Here is a 19,443-nt window from a genome sequence, read left to right as displayed (position 1 = left end):
TTCTTCGCGTTGGCTACCTCGTGGGAAGCTGATCCCCCAAATGCTGAAACTCTGGCTATTTCCGTTGCTATTGGTAATGAAGTCCTGTCTCTGACCCACGAGTCTCCTGTCTTCTGCCAGCATCCGTACCACTGTGCAGGCTAACTCGTTAACTTGAAATTAGGGCAAAATCTTACACCCTTCACGTTTCTTAGCATCTCAGAACGTGAAAAGTCCTGGGGGATTTTCAGCAGAGGAATCAAATATAGTTCAAGTTTTTAAAAAGTCAGTGTGACCACTGTGGAAAGTAGTCATGGGTAGAAGGATGAATGAGGAATCTGGGGCAGCTGTCTTGAGAGAACAGTGGCTGAGACCAGTGTGGTGGCCGTGGAGGTGGGGAGGACCGAGGAGTTCCAGGTGGTCTCCAGGAGGTGGGATTTATAGGTCTTGACAGCAGGGATATGGGATGTGAAAGAAAGGGGTGGGGAATAAATTCCAGGTTTTTGCTTTGAGGAAAGGAATAGATAGAGGTAACTTGAACTGAGATGGAGAAGCTTCATGATGATGATAAGCCTGTAAAAGGACTTATTTCTCTTGTCATCACCCCTTTAGCCTTTTTTTCCAGTCACTTTATTTGCTTGACTCTGTATAGAAGTTTTATGCTTAGAGTTATAGGGAAAGGAAGAATAATAACTTGTTTGTACAACTTAGGATCCAAGAACTTCTGATATGTACTTTCCTGGGAAGAACATTTTTCTTGTGTCTTCACCAATTGTCAAGTTTGTTAATGTTAAAAAATTCAAGTTCTGTAGTCCCTCAGTAAGTGGGTTGTCTCAGTAACAAGAAATTAGGTTAGCTTTGGAGGATTTATTTTTCAAATAGGCATATTGATTTTTACCCAAAATTCATTGTCTGCGAGTTTACAATGAAACTTTTTAGTGTGTTTCAAGGTTTTCTCTTTTTGATGTTAAAGTAACACAGTTTTTTAATACGTGTTTTGGGCTTTTCTCTTAATTCTCAAGGATAATGACTGCCCGCCTTGTGATCACATAAACTTAATACAATAGGATGGAAGAAACAAGTGCCTGTGGATTAATTTATTCAGTTTGTCATCCTCGGTGAAGAATTCCTTGGGATAACTTCTTGTCTCTCTAATGTCAGATGTGGATTTCAACAGCACCGGATTGCTTTTTATAAAGAAACTTAAAAAAAGCCTTGGCCCTAAAAAGTTCTTTTAAATGCCTTTCCTTTTCAGCTAGTGGGATTTATCTTTGTGTGTGTGCTTTTCACATGCTTATTGTATTTACAAGATGATTTTACATTTCTTAACCTTTTTGTATGGTGCACAGTTTTACACTGCAACACAGAACTTGACTGAATTTTGAATTATCTTTGTACCATCCACCACATGTCCTCCTGGGCTTCCCTGGTGGCTTAGCTGGTGAGGAATCTGCCTGCGTTGTGGGAGACCTGGGTTCAGTTCCTGGGTTAGGAAGATCCCGTGGAGAATGGAACGGCTACCCACTCCAGTTTTCTGGCCTGGAGAATTCCATGGACTGTATGTATAGTCCATGGGGTTGCAAAGAGTCGGACATGACTGAGTGACTGAATAACAACAACAACAACAACAATAATTTATACTGTACACTGGAAAAACTTAACTGCAGTTTAAAGATAAACTTAGAAAAGGTGAACTAAGATCGCAAAATCATTAGCGATGATCATAAGACTTCTCCAGGCACTGTGACTTGTTATTAAAGACATCAGTAGACTCTGGAAATGCAGTTACAATGTAGTTATTTCTGACTTTTTGAGAAGATAAATACAGTATCTTTTGTTTGTTTTCTTTTTATGGAGACCCATCTTTTGAGGTTTTTACTCCCCGTCCCCACCTCCCTCACCCCTCTGCATGCTGACCCCAGGTAGTAGAGTGTTATTTAGGCTTCCCAGGATGTCTTCGTCCTTCTTTTTGGAATAGTAGTATTCTCCTTTCCTATCCTGTGATATAAATTCTTTAAAAGGACTTGACATTTTATCACTGATTTGACATTTCATGGCTTGCACTAAGTCATGTATAGTTGCACCATATTTAGGCTGTGGTTGGAATTTCATGAATAGATTGCTGGTCATCTCTCTCTTGTCCTCTGATTTCAGAACAAAACCAAACGTCAGTTAGTAGTAAGATTTTACCAGGGCCCTCTGAGGGCAGGTTTTATTAGGTGACTGAATTGAGCCAGCATTTGTAAGCCTATGGAATGTGATGGAAACTCTTCCCTAAAGGATTGCACTACCCTGGCAGTTGAAGTCTCAAGTATGGTGCAGATTTGTGCCCCTGCCTTCTGTCCTTGCCTTTAGGAAGATTTTTAACACCTCTGGTTTTGGGGCTCTGTTTCTCCTATACCCTGAAAACCATTCTGGAAATGGTTCAGAGGCACAGAAGGAAGGAGTCTGACCCTGAGAATCATTAACTCCATTTCTCCTGCCTGTGTTCTTTCGTCTGTTTGAGGAATAGCAGAGGGCTCCGTCAAAAGCATTCAGGTCAGACCTGGCTTTGCATTTGAGCCCTTGTTTGTTAGTTGTGTGACCACAGGCAACGTGCTTAACCTTTTTACGCCTCAAAACTCAAATGTACAATTGAGGATGTGCTAAACCACTGTGCTTTGTGGTTTGGTGAAGCACCGTGGTGTCTGTCAAGAAACTTGTGCTCAACGTTGCAAATTCACACTAAGCACTGGAGCCAGGTCAGTACTCGAAGTTGCTGGGTGTCCCTCTGGGATCCCACCCTCCTGCCTCCTTTGGAGGGGACCACTATCCAGAATTTTATGTTCAGCACTCCCTTGCTTTTAAAAATAAGTATATCTGTACACAATATTGTAGTCCCCCCTTATCTGAAGTTTCTCTTCTTATGGTTCTAGTTACTTCTGATTGGCTGTGCTCTGAAAATATTAAATGGAAAATTCCAGAAATCAATATTAAATGGAAAATTCCATTAAATGGAGAAGTTCATCAGTTTTAAATTGTACACTGTTCTGAGTAACGTGATGAGATCTGGCGCCATCCTGCCCTGGATATGAACCATCCCTTTGTCCAGCAAATCTCTGCCTGTTAAAATCACTTTGTAGTCGTTGCAGTTATGAGATTGACTCTTGTGAAATTGCAGTGCTCCTGTTAAAGGGTCCCTTATTTTACTTGATAATGGTCTCTAAAGTACAGAAATAGTGATGCTGGCAATTTGGATATGCCAGAGATGAAGGGCTTGCCTTAAGTAAAAAGGTGAAAGTTCTTGATGTAATAAGGAAAGAAATACGAATTGAAGATTTGTGGTAACCCCGTGTCAGGCATTTGCTTACTTCGAGTCTCTGTGTCATATTCTGACAATTCTCAAAATATTTCAAGGCTTCCACCAGCAAAAGGATTATGATTCTCTGAACACTTAAATGATGGTTAGCATTTTTTAGCAATATTTTTAAATTAAGCTATGGTAATACATGTGTTTTTTTTTTTTTTTTTTTTAGACAAATGGTATTGCACACTTAATAGACAACAGTATAGTATAGATATAACTTTTATATGCACTAGGAAACCAAAATGTATGTGATTCCTTTACTGAGATACTCAATTTATTGCAGTGGTCTGGAGCTGAATCTGCCGTATCTCCGAGATGTATCTGTATGGGGGTCAATACTGTCCATGGTTTCAGGCAGCCACTGGGGGTTGTGGAATGTGTCCCTCGAGAATAGAAAGGGACCACTGTGTGTTTTTAGCTTTGCCTGTTTGGGCTCTGTGAAAATGTTGTCTCTGAAGAGTGCTGTATCACTGCCAGTGAGTGTAGAACTCTTGGATCTCCACCCATCTTTGCTGATGGGCATGGAGTTGGGGTTACAGTTTTTTTGTGTGTGTGGGGTGTCTGGCTGGTGTAGGGTGATTTTTATCTGTGATTTTTTTTCCTTTTTTGTCTATCCTAGGCTTCTCTCTTACTGGCCTTTAGAGCAAGTCTTCTGATACTGGGTCAGAGGTAGGGACAGTGTGTGACATCCCTGGAGGATGAATCCAGTAAGGAAATAGAAATTGATAGGAACCAGATATACCGTTTTATAGGAAGAGAAAGGGGAAAACCAGGACAAATCTTACAGTATTGGATTGGAATTCAGGGTGTCTGTATGAACGCAGGGTTTTCAGTAGACATGGATATAGAAAGAAATGAAGAAGCAAGTGTGTGTGCATTTAAGTGTGTGTTTTCATTCACTTAGATGACCTTGAAATAGTGATAATACAATTGCAGTATGTGCACCCTGATCTTGGTTTCTAAATACCATTTTTCCCCACTAAAATGGTTGAAATTATCAGACCTAAAAAAACACTTTTTGGTAACTATCATCAAATAATTAATTTGGCCAAGAATTTTCAATGTACAGCAATCAAGTATTGGGTAAAATTTTGTTGAGAATTAAGATATATTTATACAGTCTGAAAATATCACCTCAAAAATACTTATTAATTACAAAGAGGAAAAGAGTCACTTTACAGTGGGGAAATCTGGCAGACAGCACCCTAATCAAGTAATTTAAGTTTGCACTACCAGTCAAGGGGAAAAAAAAAATGGAAATAGCATACCACCTGGTAGGGTATAAGAAGAAGGAACTCTTCTCTGGTATTCCTGCTGAAAAGTCATAACTTGAGACTAGTCATCAGGAAGTTATCAGACAAACCCAACGGAAGGGACATGCTACAAACTGGCCTGACATCCTCAAAATTGTTGAGGTCACGAAAGTCAAGGATAGTGTGAGGAATTCTCAAATGAAACAGAGTATCGAGCTTTGAAAAGTCAGTGCAGTGTGACATCCTGGATTGGATCCTTTTACTAAAATGGACACTATGGGGTGAGTGGAGCAAGTCAAGGCTGGTCTGTGGATTAGGTGACCATACTGTGGATTTGTTGACTGTACTGTTAATTTCTGGGTCCTGATGGTCGTAGTTATTGCAGGTTTGGAGGAGAATGTCCTTGTTTATAGGAATGACTCACCACACTCTGTAGGGGTGATGGACCATGATGTTTGCCGTTTACTCCCAAGTGGGCTTCCCTGGCGGCTCAGACAGTAAAGCTTCTGCCTGCAGTGCAGGAGACCCGGGTTCGATCCCTGGGTCGGGACGATCCCCTGGAGAAGGAAATGGCAGCCAACTCCATAACTCTTGTCTGGACAATCCCATGAACGGAGGAGCCTGGTGGGCTACAGTCCATAGGGTCGCCAAGAGTTGGACATGACTGAGTGACTTCACTTTCTTTCTCAAGTGGTTTAGGGAAATTAAGTTATTCTAGTCTTGCAGCCTTTAAAAAATTTTTTTTGGTAGGTTGGCCTGAGATTATTAAAGAGAAGGAAGAAGACCTCTCCTGTGAGTTTACTTTTTCAAAACTGTTAGCTTATCAAGCCAGTCATATGTAAGGCTGAAGAGATTTCCTTTCTTGTTCTGTCTTGTCTGGCAACTGCCCTTCCTGTGCGGCTTCCTGTCCTATCTCCATTTGTCTTTTGGTATTCCGGTTTGAAAATATTCACCATCATCTCCTTACTATGTTCTTTTCCCGGTTCATTATTTATTTCTCTTCACCAGGGAAAGTATGATTTGCAGAAACTTTGCACTTCACTGTGTTGCAGTTCAATGATAATGCTGTGTTTAATTTCAACTTATTTTCTGGGTACTGTTCTTTTCTCCTCAATTCTCTGGTGAGCTGCTGAAGCTTTTTGCTGCTGCTTTTTTACTATACTGCCTCTGCCTTAGTGCTGAGCATGTTCATGTTCAGACTTTTAGTAAAATGTATTAGGCTGGTTGATTGCTGTCTTAGAATTTAAGTATTCAGAAAGTATAAGCAGGTTTAGGGGAAATTGACGAATTCAGTGCTGTACTGATCCACAATCTAGCTGTCTTATGACTGTGTATGTTAGTGGTTAGCCCCCAGAGGTTTAGGATAAAGGCCCTAGTCTAAAAATTTGTGTGGTTCTAGATAGGAGTAGGATGCTGTGGGGGAGAATGTTTATTGTCAGAGCAGCCTTTTAGCTCAGAGAACATTCCATGTAAGTTATCTATTTGATAGAATCTGCCCTTCCTCCTTAGTACAAAGAATCACAGTGTAAGGCCTTGAATTGTGCACGCCCCCCCACCCCACCCCCGCCCCCTGCTTTCTTTGGTGGAACTAAATCCATCATAGGGCTTGTTTTCCTTAGATAGGTTGGAGGACAGGCTTTTCTTCAGCAGTTACACTAATTTTCATATTTCTCAGAATGATCGAGGAAAAAAGCTTTTAAAACCCAGAGTGGTAGTTACATTGCACTTAGAACACTCCCACACATACAGGCTTTTCTTCAGCATGTTTTTTTTTTTTTTCCTTGCTGCTTTTATAGTGTAGGTGGCCTTCTTTGGATTGCTTTGACAGGAAATTGAGCAACTTTTCTTTTTTGGAACAGAATATATTTTACTGCTGAGAGAGAAAAAAAAAAAAAAAAATGTTTATGTTTTGAAATTTAATTATGAATTTTTGTTTGAAGGCCGATTTAAATCTAGAAAAATGAAAGGAGGGCTTAAATTTTAGATTGTGCACTAATATTTCTGAACCTTCCTATTCATTTTTGGATTTTCCTTTCTTCCCTGGAGAAAGAAAGGAAGACCCCCAAATTACTTTGCTTCATAAAGCTGGAGCCATGGGTGGATGTTAATAAGTTTATCACTACTGTTCTGCTTTTGTCTGAAGCTCTCTTCCTTCCCCAGTGGTCTTCTTTTTGTAGGGGAGGTAGGATGGGCTCTACATTGAGCTAACAGGCATCTTGAGTCTAGACTGTGTGTGAGCCCTACCTTTGGGAAAGCATGTCATTCAGCAAAGCTTCGTCATCATTTGGCTTGTTCTCGGATGCTCACGGCTGGGTGGGGAGCTCCAGATTGGAACCCTGCCTCTGGCACACATTCTGCCTGGACCCCTGTACCCCCTGGTGCTTTGAGATAGGAATACCAGTCTACCCACCAGCTATCCAGGTGCTTGCTGCCTGGGGTGATTTGGGTGAGTTTAATTGAGTAGTTCCTTGATAGCACTGGGGACTCAGGGGAAGAAATCAGACTGTAATTAGAACTTATGGAAATGTTGTCCAGTTGGAATGCAGTAATTCTAGTGGAATCTTTCTAAGTGTGTTTGGAAATTACCTCCTTTCACTTGAGTTTGAGGTTGGCATGTTTGTTCATGTAGCTAAGTAGGTTATAAGTGTCAGGTATGTTTTGTTTATGTAATTAGCTGGTTATAGCTTATTAATTAAGATAAAAAAACAGTACATATTTCAAATATTTCAGGCTTCCTTTCCCATTCTGTAGGTGCAATTTGTAGGGCAGGCATGTAAAAACTGCAATTTTTATTATCTGGGGTATCTCGTGCTCAGAATATTCTTTATAGGTTCTTTTTCCCACAGTCTTTGTCTGATGTTTATACCACTGGTTACGGTAGGGTAGGAAGGACCCGTTGCAGGGTTTTCTGGAACTCTGTTCTGCTGTATTATGTAAGATCATAGTGCTGGGACATGGTAAGCCCTCAGCGAGTGTTGTTTTGAATGCAGTTAACATAAGTTTTGAAGTCCCTTTATATTTGTCGGAATGAGTGATGGGAGTCCAAGGTGACAGGTTTGGAAGAGGAACTTACCACCTTGTCTTCAACAGGAATTGGAAATATCTGTGAGTGAAATTAAGTTTTGATTCTTCTTATTCTTCTAGTCTTCCACTTTATATGTTTAGGAACAGGGTTTGGAAATTAACCCAGTTTGAAATAGTGTTCACTTCCCCAAACATTAAAAAACAGATTTCTTGGAAGCTCTTTTGGACATGTATAGTCTGACTTATTTTAACATTTTTAGAAATAAGTATGTACATGTACTGCCTTATCCCTGGTGGCTCATACTGTAAAGAATCTCCCTGTAATGTAAGAGATGAGGGTTCGATCCCTGAGTCGGGAAGATCCCCTGGAGAAGGGAATGGTTACCCACCCTAGTATTCCTGCCTGGAGAATCCCATGGACAGAGGAGCCCGGTGGACTACAATCCATGGGGTTGCAAAGAGTCAGACACAACTAAGTGATTAACACTTTTCACTTTTTTCACTGTGGGTTTTAATGTTGGGCATGTTAAAGTGCTGCATTCAATGTGCCAGCAAATTTGGAAAACTCAGCAGTGGCCACAGGACTGGAAAAGGTCAGTTTTCATTCCAATCCCAAAGAAAGGCAATGCTCAAGAATGTTCAAACTACCACACAACTGTACTCATCTCATATGCTTGGAAAGTAAGGCTCAAAATTCTTCAAGCTAGGCTTTAACAGTATGTGAATTGAGAACTCCCAGATGTTCAAACTGGATTTAGAAAGGCCAGAAGAACCAGAGATCAAATTCCTAACATACATTGGATCATAGAAAAAGCAAGAGAATTCCAGAAAAATATCAACTTCTGCTTCATTGACTACCCTAAAGCCTTTGACTGTGTGGATCACAACAAACTCTGGAAAATTCTTCAAGAGATGAGAATACCAGATCACCATACCTGCCTCCTGACAAACCTGTATGAAGGTCAAGAACCAACAGTTAGAACTAGACGTGGAACAACAGACTTGTTCCAAATTGGGAAAGGAGAATGTCAAGGCTGTATATTGTCACTCTGCTTATTTAGCTTCTATTGCAGAGTATATCATATGAAATGCTGGGCTAGATGAATCACAAGCAAGAAGCAAGATTGCAGGGAGAAATATCAATAACCTCAGATACACAGATCACACCACCCTTATGGCAGAAAGTGAAGAAGAACAAAAGAGCCTCTTGATGAAAGTGAAAGAGGAGAGTGAAAAAGCTGTCTTAAAACTCAACATTAAAAAAATGAAGATCATGGCATCTGGTCCCATCACCTCATGGCAAATAGATTGGCAAACAATGGAAACAGTGACAGACTTTATTTTCTTGGGCTCCAAAATCACTGCAGATGGTGACTGAAGCCATGAAATTAAAATATGCTTACTCCCTAGAAGAAAAGCTATGACCAACCTAGACAGCATATTAAAAAGCAGAGACATTACTTTGCTGACAAAGGTCCATCTAGTCAAAGCTATGGTTTTCCAGTCGTTACATATGGATGTGAGAGTTGGACCATAAAGAAGGCTAAGCACCAAAGTTTTGATGCGTTTGAACTGTGGTGTTGGAGAAGACTGTTGAGAATCCTTTGGACTGCAAAGAGATCCATCCAGTCCATCCTGAAGGAAATCAACCTGAATATTCATTGGAAGGACTGATGATGAAACTGAGACTCCAATATTTTGGCCACCTGATGGGAAGAGCTTAATCCTTAGAAAAGATCCTGATGCCGGCCATTGGGTCGCAAAGAGTCAGACATGACTGAGCAGCTGAACAACAGCAATGTATGTCTGATGCCTGCAGCCACAGGAGATGTCTTGTGATTCTGGTACAGTTTATATATAACTTACATGAAATGACCAGTGAGAGGGTTATGGAATTTCTAAATCATCAGAGTATTTGGTTGCTTTGGAACAGATTTCTCTATCTCATCACTGTTGGCATTTTGGGCTGATTAAGTGTACTGTCCTGAACCTTATAGATTGTTTAGCAGCATCCCTGGCTTCTACCGATTAAATCCAGTAGTATATATCCCCTTCCTCTGTTGTGACAACCAAAAATATTTTCAGACATTGCAGGATGTCCCTCAGGATATGGAACTGCCCCTTGTAGAGAACCACTAGGCAAGTCTATCACCAGCTACATCAAAATCACCTTGTGGGGGGCACTTCTTAATCATACAGTTTCCGGGATTTCTCTGCAGACTCCCTGATCAGATTATGTGGGGTGAGGTCCTGGACTGGCAGTCTACGTAGAGGTTGAATAGCCAGGTTTAAGAATTTGTTATGTAAAATGACAAAAAGGAACTTATTTACAATACAGAAAGAAAACAGAAAGAGACTCTCAGGCTTAGAAAATGAATTTATGGGTTGCTGGGGTGGGGCACGGGGGATAGATGGTTAGGGAGTTTGGGATCAGATCAGATCAGATCAGTCGCTCAGTGGTGTCCGACTCTTTGCGACCCCATGAATTGCAGCACGCCAGGCCTCCCTGTCCATCACCAGCTCCTGGAGTTCACTCAGACTCATGTCCATCGAGTCAGTGATGCCATCCAGCCATCTCATCCTCTGTCATCCCCCTCTCCTCCTGCCCCCAATCCCTCCCAGCATCAGGGTCTTTTCCAATGAGTCAACTCTTCGCATGAGGTGGCCAAAGTACTGGAGTTGCAGCTTTAGCATCATTCCTTCCAAAGAAATCCCAGGGCTGATCTCCTTCAGAATGGACTGGTTGGATCTCCTTGCAGTCCAAGGGACTCTCAAGAGTCTTCTCCAACACCACAGTTCAAAAGCATCGATTCTTTGGCACTCAGCCTTCTTCACAGTCCAACTCTCACATCCATACATGACCACAGGAAAAACAACTAGACGGACCTTTGTTGGCAAAGTAATGTCTCTGCTTTTTAATATGCTGTCTGGGTTGGTCATAACTTTCCTTCCAAGGAGTAAGCGTATTTTGCAAGGGACTCTCAAGAGTCTTCTCCAACACCACAGTTCAAAAGCATCGATTCTTTGGCACTCAGCCTTCTTCACAGTCCAACTCTCACATCCATACATGACCACAGGAAAAACGACTAGACGGACCTTTGTTGGCAAAGTAATGTCTCTGCTTTTTAATATGCTGTCTAGGTTGGTCATAACTTTCCTTCCAAGGAGTAAGCGTATTTTGGTCATGTACAAATTGCTGTATTTAAAAAGGATAACTAACAAGGACCTGTTGTATAGCACATGGAACTCTCTCTGCTCAATGTTAATGCGACAGCGTGGACGGGAGAGGAGTTTGTGGGAGAATGAGTACATGTGTGTGTGTGGCTGGGTCCCTTCACTGTTTGCCTGAAACCATCACAGCATGGTTAATCGATTATACCCCAATTTTGTGGTGTATAAATGTAAATTTTATATTATACAATATAAAAGTTCAAGAAAAGGAATGTTGTGTAAATAGAATTGGCTCTTGGTGGTCTTAAATTTAGATATGTTGACTGCACATAAAGAGATTACAAATTAAAGAGGGTTTTAGAGGGAAAGTATAACATTTCACAGCTATGACTTGATTGGTAGCTGTGATTTCCCCCTTTATGACTATTTTCAAAATTTGAGAATAATCTGATCATACTGAAGTTCATAATTATTTTACTCTAGGTTTTGTGAGAATACCTCAAGTTGGAGTTGGAAGGAAGATTTACCACGACTCATGAATCAGGTGAGTTGGTAGATTAGTTACAAAGGATCATTGAACTCAGAGTTTATTGTTAGAAAACCTGCCACTTACAGCAAACTTTTGATTTGGTAAATGTGGATTGTATGTCTTTCCCCACTGTTATTTCCTCCTTTGGTAGCTGAGAGGCAGAAACGGGGAAGACAGGAGACTCTTGTGCAGTTTTTAGTCATTAATTTCTGAAGTCAACATTTTCATCATTATAGAGTAAATTATTTTTCCGGCAACTTAGTAATATTTTTGTTACATGACTATTTTCATTCCATCAGCATTTCAGAACATCTCTGTTTCTTAAAATTTGACGGGAGGTTGTACCCTAACCTGCGTCTAAATAAGAATCGTGTTAACCCTGATGTGTTAGTTTATCATTTGGAACACCAAGCTCCTGAAAAATTAAGAGATGGCTGGATGATCTGTTGGATTGACATTTGCCATTGATTCAGAGTGATTGCATTTGTTTACTGCTGGCTAGAGACCCAGTTCTATCCTGGGCTTATCCCAATGTTTAGTGGATATTTTTCAAATGCTTTATTCAGTTGTCAAGGGACATTCTCATTGAACAAAATAACAGTTTAATTTGATAGAAAGAGACTTTTCTGTAGGCTGAAATGCTGTAATATGCTAAGCTCCTAAATTCAGATAAAACAAGTGATTTGGCATTAGGTAGGCTGCTTTGGTTTTGTTACTTTGTATTTAACCCTGCTCTTAGCCAGATGCTGAAACAATGAGTTTGGAATTTTTTTACCAGCTGCTTTGTCATAGCAAATTGCCTAAGGAGCCAGCTCTTCTGGAGTACTGCATTCTATGAAGGACGGTCAAGGTTATCTGAGCATCTCACCTCTGCAAACCTTTGTGCAGAGCTGAGGGCTTCTTTTCAGATGCCTGCTGGGTAATTGGAGCACTGATTTCAAAGTGGCTTGCTATTTCTGACCTTCCTCAAATTTCAGTAAGAGAAAGGGGAAAATGATTATCTCTAAAAATGTTTTTCAAGTACATTAGGACGCTTTCCTGTTAGCATTGATTTGACCATTCCCAAAATCATTCTGTAAGAGGTGGGACTCCAAAAAAGATTTTTAAATCTCTGTGATTTTTAACTGTTTGAAGAGCTCGAGTTTTTTTTTTTTTAATCAGTAACACAACTGAAAAACTACTTTTGAGAATGTAGCTCTTTGGAACCATCAAAAACTGCTGAATGGTGAAGCAAACAGCCTGCAGGGTTGCTCCATGTAGGGAGCTGTAGCTCATGTACTTTGCCAAGGACAAAAAAAAATCAGTGCATGTTGTTGAGTGCCCTCTGGTTCTCGCCTCAATCTTGGAAGTTCTTTTTCAAGATTTACTTTTTTTCCTTCTTCAGTACCTGTGTACTTTTGAAATGTGCACCTTCAGTGCACTCCCTGTATGTCTTAAAGTATTTTAAACACTCTTAAATAAGGATCAATTCCTGGTTGGTACACTTGAATATGACAGCTAGTGAAAGTATTAAGTTTGAGAGTTACTGTGAGGCCAAGCTTGTGTAGCTTTTATGGTGGAGCAGCCACACCTGCCTTTTGATTTCAGTTGAATTTTTAATGGTGGTAATATCTGATGATGCTGGTACAGGACATCTGTTAGGTGAGGTGGGAGAGTCTTCGCTTATGCATTCATACATGCTGGAGCTGCTCAGACGGCAGAGGGGAAGGAGCCATGATGGAACAGTTCTGCAGACCTACTGGTGGCCTGACGGTGGCTTTCGAAATCCATACTCCTTTCTTAATTTCTATTTAAGGAATATCCAAACCATTCCATTTCTGCAAGGTAAAAATCCAAAAAGGCAAAAAATACCCAAGAAAACCCAAACTCACAATACCTTGTATTTTATATGTGGTCCTGTATGTATCTTGGAGAAGGAAAATGGCAACCCACTCTAGTATTCTTGCCTGGAGAGAATCCCATGGACAGAGGAGCCTGGCAGGCTGCAGTCTATGGGGTTACAAGAGTCGGATACTACTTGGGACTAAACCACCACCATGTATATCTTATTAAGTGCATCATTTTTATACTTTTTATTTATGTTTTGAGTAGTGTTGTTCTGAAATATAACTGAGAAAGCATACTTTTTTCCTTTCCTTAAATTAAAAAAAAATGCTGTGTTTTTTTTAAATACCCAATGAGAAACAGTAATGTTAATCAAAAGTGATGTCTGACTAAATTATGTGCTTTACACTAAAAACATTTGAAACATTCGAATAATTTCCTCCAGTATATTTTTCTTTGGATTTTTCCATTCTTGTATGGACAGTTATTTACTCATAGCTAAGTGAGGTATTACTTACATTTTTTCCCTTTGTTGCAGTGTGGTTATTGGATGCTAGGCTTCTGCTTTTCATGAGAGAATAACTAAGGAAGTTTTTTAAAACTAATTGTATTTATTTATTTTTAGTTGTGCCGGGTCTTCACTGTTGCAGGGGCTTTTCTCTCGCAGTGAGCAGGGGCTACTACTCTCCCGTCCCGGTGCATGGACTTCTCACTGCAGTGGCTTCTTTCGTTGTGGAGCAGAGGCTCTCGGGTGCCTGGGCTTCGGTAGTTGCAGCACGTGGGGCTCAGTGGTTACAGGCTCAATGGACGTGGCACACAGGCCCAGTTGCTCCATGGCATGTGGGATCCTCCCATATCAGATATCAGACTTGTGTCTTCTGCATTGGGCAGGTTCTTTACCACTGAACCACCAGGGAAGCCCCTGAGAAAATTTTATAAAGCTCTCCACTTCTTTTTTTTTTTTTCTTCAAAATAAAAAAGAAGAACACTGGTCACATTTACTTTGACTAATAGCTTGTGGATATAAAACACAAAAGTAAAGACATCCATTTTGTTGTTTTATGGGAAGTCCCAACCACTTAGTAAGTGTAAAAAGGAAAGAAAAAAAAAATTAGTGTATTCTCCTAGACTTTCCTTGGTGTTCTGTGGAGTGGTAGCAAGAAATCTAATAATCAAAATGCCTTACATTGGTCATCAGGATGATAGACTGTCGATAGCAGATTCACACATGAGTTAAGAAATGGAAGCTGGGAAAACATTTTCTCCCTGGCTGTCTATCTTGTAGATTCCCGTCTCATCCACTGATGCACCCTGTTTTCTCATTATTTCAACAAATTATGTCTACCTTAAAACATGAGAGAACTGCTCTTCATATCCAGTACAGTTTCCTCTTTAAACATAGCCCAGTGACAGACAGTAGATTAACTAAAAACAGGAGTTTGAATATATTATTGCAAAGAAGAGCTCAAATATTTACCTGAGTAGATTGTTTAGATTCTGAGGCTCATCCTGAACTGGAGTTTCACAGTGGGATTGAGGGTACAAAAGGGAATCAATATTTTCAAATATATACCAGCTTAAATTTTATATTTAAAATCTTTTATCTTTTTCTGAATTTTTACTTCATATTGGAGTATGTGCATGCATGCTTATCACTTCAGTCATGTCCAAGTCTTTGTGACCTCATGGTCACCTGCCCCACCAGGCTCATCTGTCCATGGGATTCTCCAGGCAAGGATACTGGAATGGGTTTCCATGCCCTCAATCCCAAACTCCTAATTGATCCGTCCCCCATACCTCTCCCTTTTAGTAACCATAGGTTTGTTTTTTAAGTCCATGAGTCTGCTTCTGTTTTGTAAACAAGTCATTTGTATCATTTTTTAGATTTTTTTCAGAGAAATACTAGCTGAAATTTTATTAACTAAAAGTGAATGTTGCTCAGTCATGCCCCACTCTTTGTGACCCCATGAATTGTACAGCCTATGGAATTCTCCAGGCCAGAATACTGGAGTGGGTAGCCTTTCCCTTCTCCAGGGGATCTTCCCACCTCAGGGATCGAACCCAGGTCTCCCGCATTGCAGGCGGATTCTTTACCAGCTGAGCCACCACGGAAGCCCATTAACTAAAAGCTAAGTATAATGTAATATGAAGGTAATAAAAATTTAGAGTAGCATAAGAATGAGTGCAGAGTTTTCCTTTTATCTTTGCTGCTAAGTTGCTTCAGTCGTGTCCGACTCTGTGCGACCCCATAGACGGTAGCCCACCAGGCTCCCCATCCCTGGGATTCTCCAGGCAAGAACACTGGAGTGGATTTCCTTCTCAATGCATGGGGGAAGTTGTTCAGTGCCATTTCCTTCTCCAGTGCATGAAAGTGAAAGTGTTTCAGTGCATGAAAGTGAAAGTGTTCAGTCGTGTCCAACTCTTCACGACCCCATGGACTGCAGCCTACCAGGCTCCTCCGTCCATGGGATTTTCCAGGCAAGAGTACTGGAGTGGGATGCCATTGCCAGAATTCTCTGCCTTTTATCTTCGGCCATGACTAATTTGACTTGAATTTTGTATGCCCAGGGATCACTTCAACATTATTTGATTATGCTAATTTGTTGTTTAAAGGCTTCTTCTTTGTTCTTAAAAAAGAAAACATTTTAACAGCCTGTAGAACTGTTGAGTGACCCCTTCACATTTGCTAATCCTAGTATCACCTTTTTCTTTTCAGTCTGAAAAAGTTTTCGCTGAATTCTTAACCTTTATCTTTAGAACCTGAGAATACAGTTTCCACATCTAATAGAGCATTGCCTCTTCTGAATTCATTCTAGGGATGAATAGAACACATGAGAACAGGAATTAAGTTATCTTTGGCACTGTGTCTTACTTATTAGTACCTGCTCATATTCTGGAGGCCCTGGATTTGTATGGATTCGATTCTGCATGATTATACCATGTTACCCACTTTGTTGACTGTCTAATAAATTAAAATTTGCTCATAAAGTAGATTTGAGCTTCTTACATAAGGAATCAGAGAATAGAGAAGCAAGAACACGAACTGTGTGTGAGCGTGAGTGGAGGTTAGGGTAGGAAGTATGCAGAGCTCTGCTCTGCTCCTGCCTCCCCTTCCAGCCTTGAAAACTAGGGGTGAAAGCATTCTTGAATACCTGGCTTCTGGGAGTGGATCACAGGATGGAATGGGAGGTGAAGCTTGGGGAGAGCTTGCACCTGCCATTTCTTCATGATGCCCTGATGCTTCTCAAAGGCCTTTGGAAACTCTTAGGTGGTGGAGTCTTAATTTAAAACCTGGGCTTTGTTTTAATGTTGTCAGTGAAGCCTGGTGTGCTGCCGTCCATGGGGTCGCAAAGAGTCGGACACGACTGAGTGACTGAACTGAAGAATCTTTTAGATATAAAAGGAAATTGTAAATGTCTTACCAGTGTTTGAGTGGCTATTGTCAAAATCCCATGACAGCCAAATTCAGATCATATTGCGGGTGAAGTCTTATGTGTAGCAATATCCAGTAATGCTGTGCTTTGGTACTCCCTCTCCTGGGAGAAGAACTTTATTATGTCTTTTTGAAAATGGCTTTTAAGCATTGAAGGCTTGAAGAACCACCATGTTCTGTGCAGTTCACATCTTCATAGAACATGTGAGTTTCTAGTGAGTCTGTGAGAGGTTTGGGTGTACAGTCCTTCCAAATAACATCAGCCTTTTCAGAGTAGGGGATGTTTGTCAAACTGTTGTTTGTCTCTGCACACGGCTAGCTCTGTGTTCTTCCCGTAATGGTTTCCTTAATGAAAATGGACTGATCAGTGCCCTGGAGGAGTCTTCAGTAGGTAAATAATGAATGGTTGCTCAAAAACTAATAGACTTTGATTTTTTTTTTCATAGAGTCATTAAAAAAATCTAATTCAGTGACTGACTGCTTTCTGCTACCGACTGATGTTTTTCTCCCCGGTCAGTTGGAAAATAAATGGTTTGAGAAATGGACCAGGTAACATTTGATGGGTATAGGGACCTCTGGGTGTGTTCTGACCTTAAAGCGTTCGTGGTTACAAGCAGTAGGATATTTATTCTACTGCTGTTGCCACTTGTTTTCTCTCTGAATTTATTAGTGGAAAAGTTAATTGTGTACCTATTTAATGACTAATATATAGAGAGAGCTTTTTGCTTAGTGCTGACCAGGAAAAAAATATGAAAAAAAAAAAAAAATGCTTCTTGTTTTCTGGAGGGGGAGATAAGATACAATTAAAAATTGTCATACTAAATAATCAAATGTAATTAGGCCTTTAGTGGAAGTATACGTAAAATGCATTTAGGTGTCAGCAGAGGGAGAATTAAAATCCACAAAGGTGGCATTATTAGAACTGAGCATTGAGAGACCTATCCATCTTTCCAGCCATCCATCTACCATCTGTCAATATATCTCCCAAAAGAGTAATATTTGTTTCTTCAAATAATCAAAGTAATTCATATTTACTGTGTAAAATCTGGATGTTCGTAAAAGGCCCAGATGTCAAAGTAAAAATCACCCAGTTCCCACCAGCTCACCCAGCTGCTTCCACCAGAGACAGCTATGCTGCTGCTGCTGCTAAGTTGCTTCAGTCGTGTCCGACTCTGTGCGACGCCATAGACGGCAGCCCACCAGGCTCCCCCGTCCCTGGGATTCTCCAGGCAAGAACACTGGAGTGGGTTGCCATTTCCTTCTCCAATGCATGAAAGTGAAAAGGGAAAGTGAAGTCACTCAGTCGTGTCCGATTCTTCGTGACCCCATGGACTGCAGCCCACCAGGCTCCCCCGTCCATGGGATTTTCCAGGCAAGAGTACTGGAGTAGGGTGCCATTGCCTTCTCCGAGAGACAGCTATACCTGCAAGCATTTTCACTTTTTATTTGTGAGCTTTTTCAAACATTCACAAAAATAGGACAGCACAGCAAGCCCCCATGTACCCATCAGTCTAGCTTCAACAAGTACAGGCCTCTTACCTTTCTTGTTCATTTATCTTCTTCCTGTTTTATGGTTTGAAAACTTTTTGTTTGTGTGTGTGTGTTAAAGCACAGACCGAATATTATACCATTCAACCTATATCGCTAAGTATTTTTTAACAGAAAATGACTTTAAAGTGAGTCACAATATCATTTCCCTTAATGAGATGAGTGATTATGATTTAATATTATTTGTGTCTAGTTTGTCCTGGAGTCCATGTTCACCTTCTCCTTTGTCTCAAAATTGTCATTTTACAGTTTGTTGGAATCAGGATCCAAACCTGATGAATGCATTGCATCTGTCACTTTAAAGACTTTCTTAATCTGTAACGTTTTCCCTTCTCTCCTTCTTGCTCGTGTGATTTATTGTAGAGGAAACTGGGTCATTTGCTTTTTAGGATTGCTAGCATTTTAAGAATTTTCTTTCATTTTTGTCCTATGTGACTGTACGTTTTAAAAGCAAAGTTGGAATAATGTTTTGCATGCTGTTTTTAACGATAATATAAGGATGACATTTTGTTATTTTTTATTCCGTGATTATTTTTTCTTTTCTGTTAAATCTTATGGCATTAAAATAACTAAAAATGAGAAAGATACATTTGATTGTATTTAAAGTAAATCTTACTTCGATTATATGTAGTTTTACAACAAATTGGTTATTTCTCTTTTTCCTTCCCCACGCCCCCCTTTCTCCCTGCCTCCATCTTTCCTCACTTTAGCAGCAGTTACAGATAGATATAATGTTGGTGAGGTGGTTCCCTAAATTTAGAGCCATTTTATTTTCCCTGAGGAATAGAAGTGCATGGTTGTATAAATGAGATGGTTCACTGACAGGGTTGCAAATAAAGGAAGTAAATGGTGCCCATGCAAGGCCCTGATTTTCTGGGGAGTCCCTACCAGAGGGGGACCCTCTTCGTTGTCAGTGTAAGCTGATCTTTATTAAAAGTTAGGTTTGCATTCTCACATTAATGTTCGTCACTGGTGGGAAAGGATTCTTAGTGGTTAAAAGGGAGCATGACTGTTTTCATTTAGTGATGTTAACACATAATTTTGTCATTGCTATATTAGGTCCTTTTTTGGTTACTGTCAAAAGTTTTTAGGCTGGAAAAAGAATATGTTTACAGGCTCCACCAGTGATAATGTGTTACACCAGCTGAAGCTTCTTGCGGCCATTACGTTGACAGAGTCTTCTGTTCTTCATCAGATAAAACCCCAGCTTCCTTTATGCACGTTGTGGTTGCTCCTGGTAGTTTGTCTTCTTTTATACTTGATTAGATTTTAATTTAGCAGTGTTTGCAGAGATATCTGCAGCACAGAGATATTGTGCCTTATTCTGTAATCCTGC

At 40.3% G+C, this 19,443-nt stretch overlaps 1 protein-coding gene across 11 annotated transcripts in view; it reads left to right on the top strand.

The window, feature by feature from the left end:
- Window positions 1-19,443, top strand: part of SIPA1L1 (signal induced proliferation associated 1 like 1) — a 385,127-nt gene that overhangs the window by 76,754 nt on the left and 288,930 nt on the right. For all 11 annotated transcript variants that reach the window (XM_070377614.1, XM_070377620.1, XM_070377612.1 and 8 more), the window contains one exon: window positions 11,257-11,317. The gene's annotated coding sequence lies outside the window, so the exon portion shown is untranslated. The remainder of the gene's footprint in view (window positions 1-11,256; window positions 11,318-19,443) is intronic.

Source organism: Bos mutus, chromosome 10, assembly GCF_027580195.1.
Source record: "Bos mutus isolate GX-2022 chromosome 10, NWIPB_WYAK_1.1, whole genome shotgun sequence".
In the NCBI taxonomy this organism is placed as follows: domain Eukaryota; kingdom Metazoa; phylum Chordata; class Mammalia; order Artiodactyla; family Bovidae; genus Bos; species Bos mutus.
This window is presented reverse-complemented; position numbering and strand designations above follow the sequence as displayed.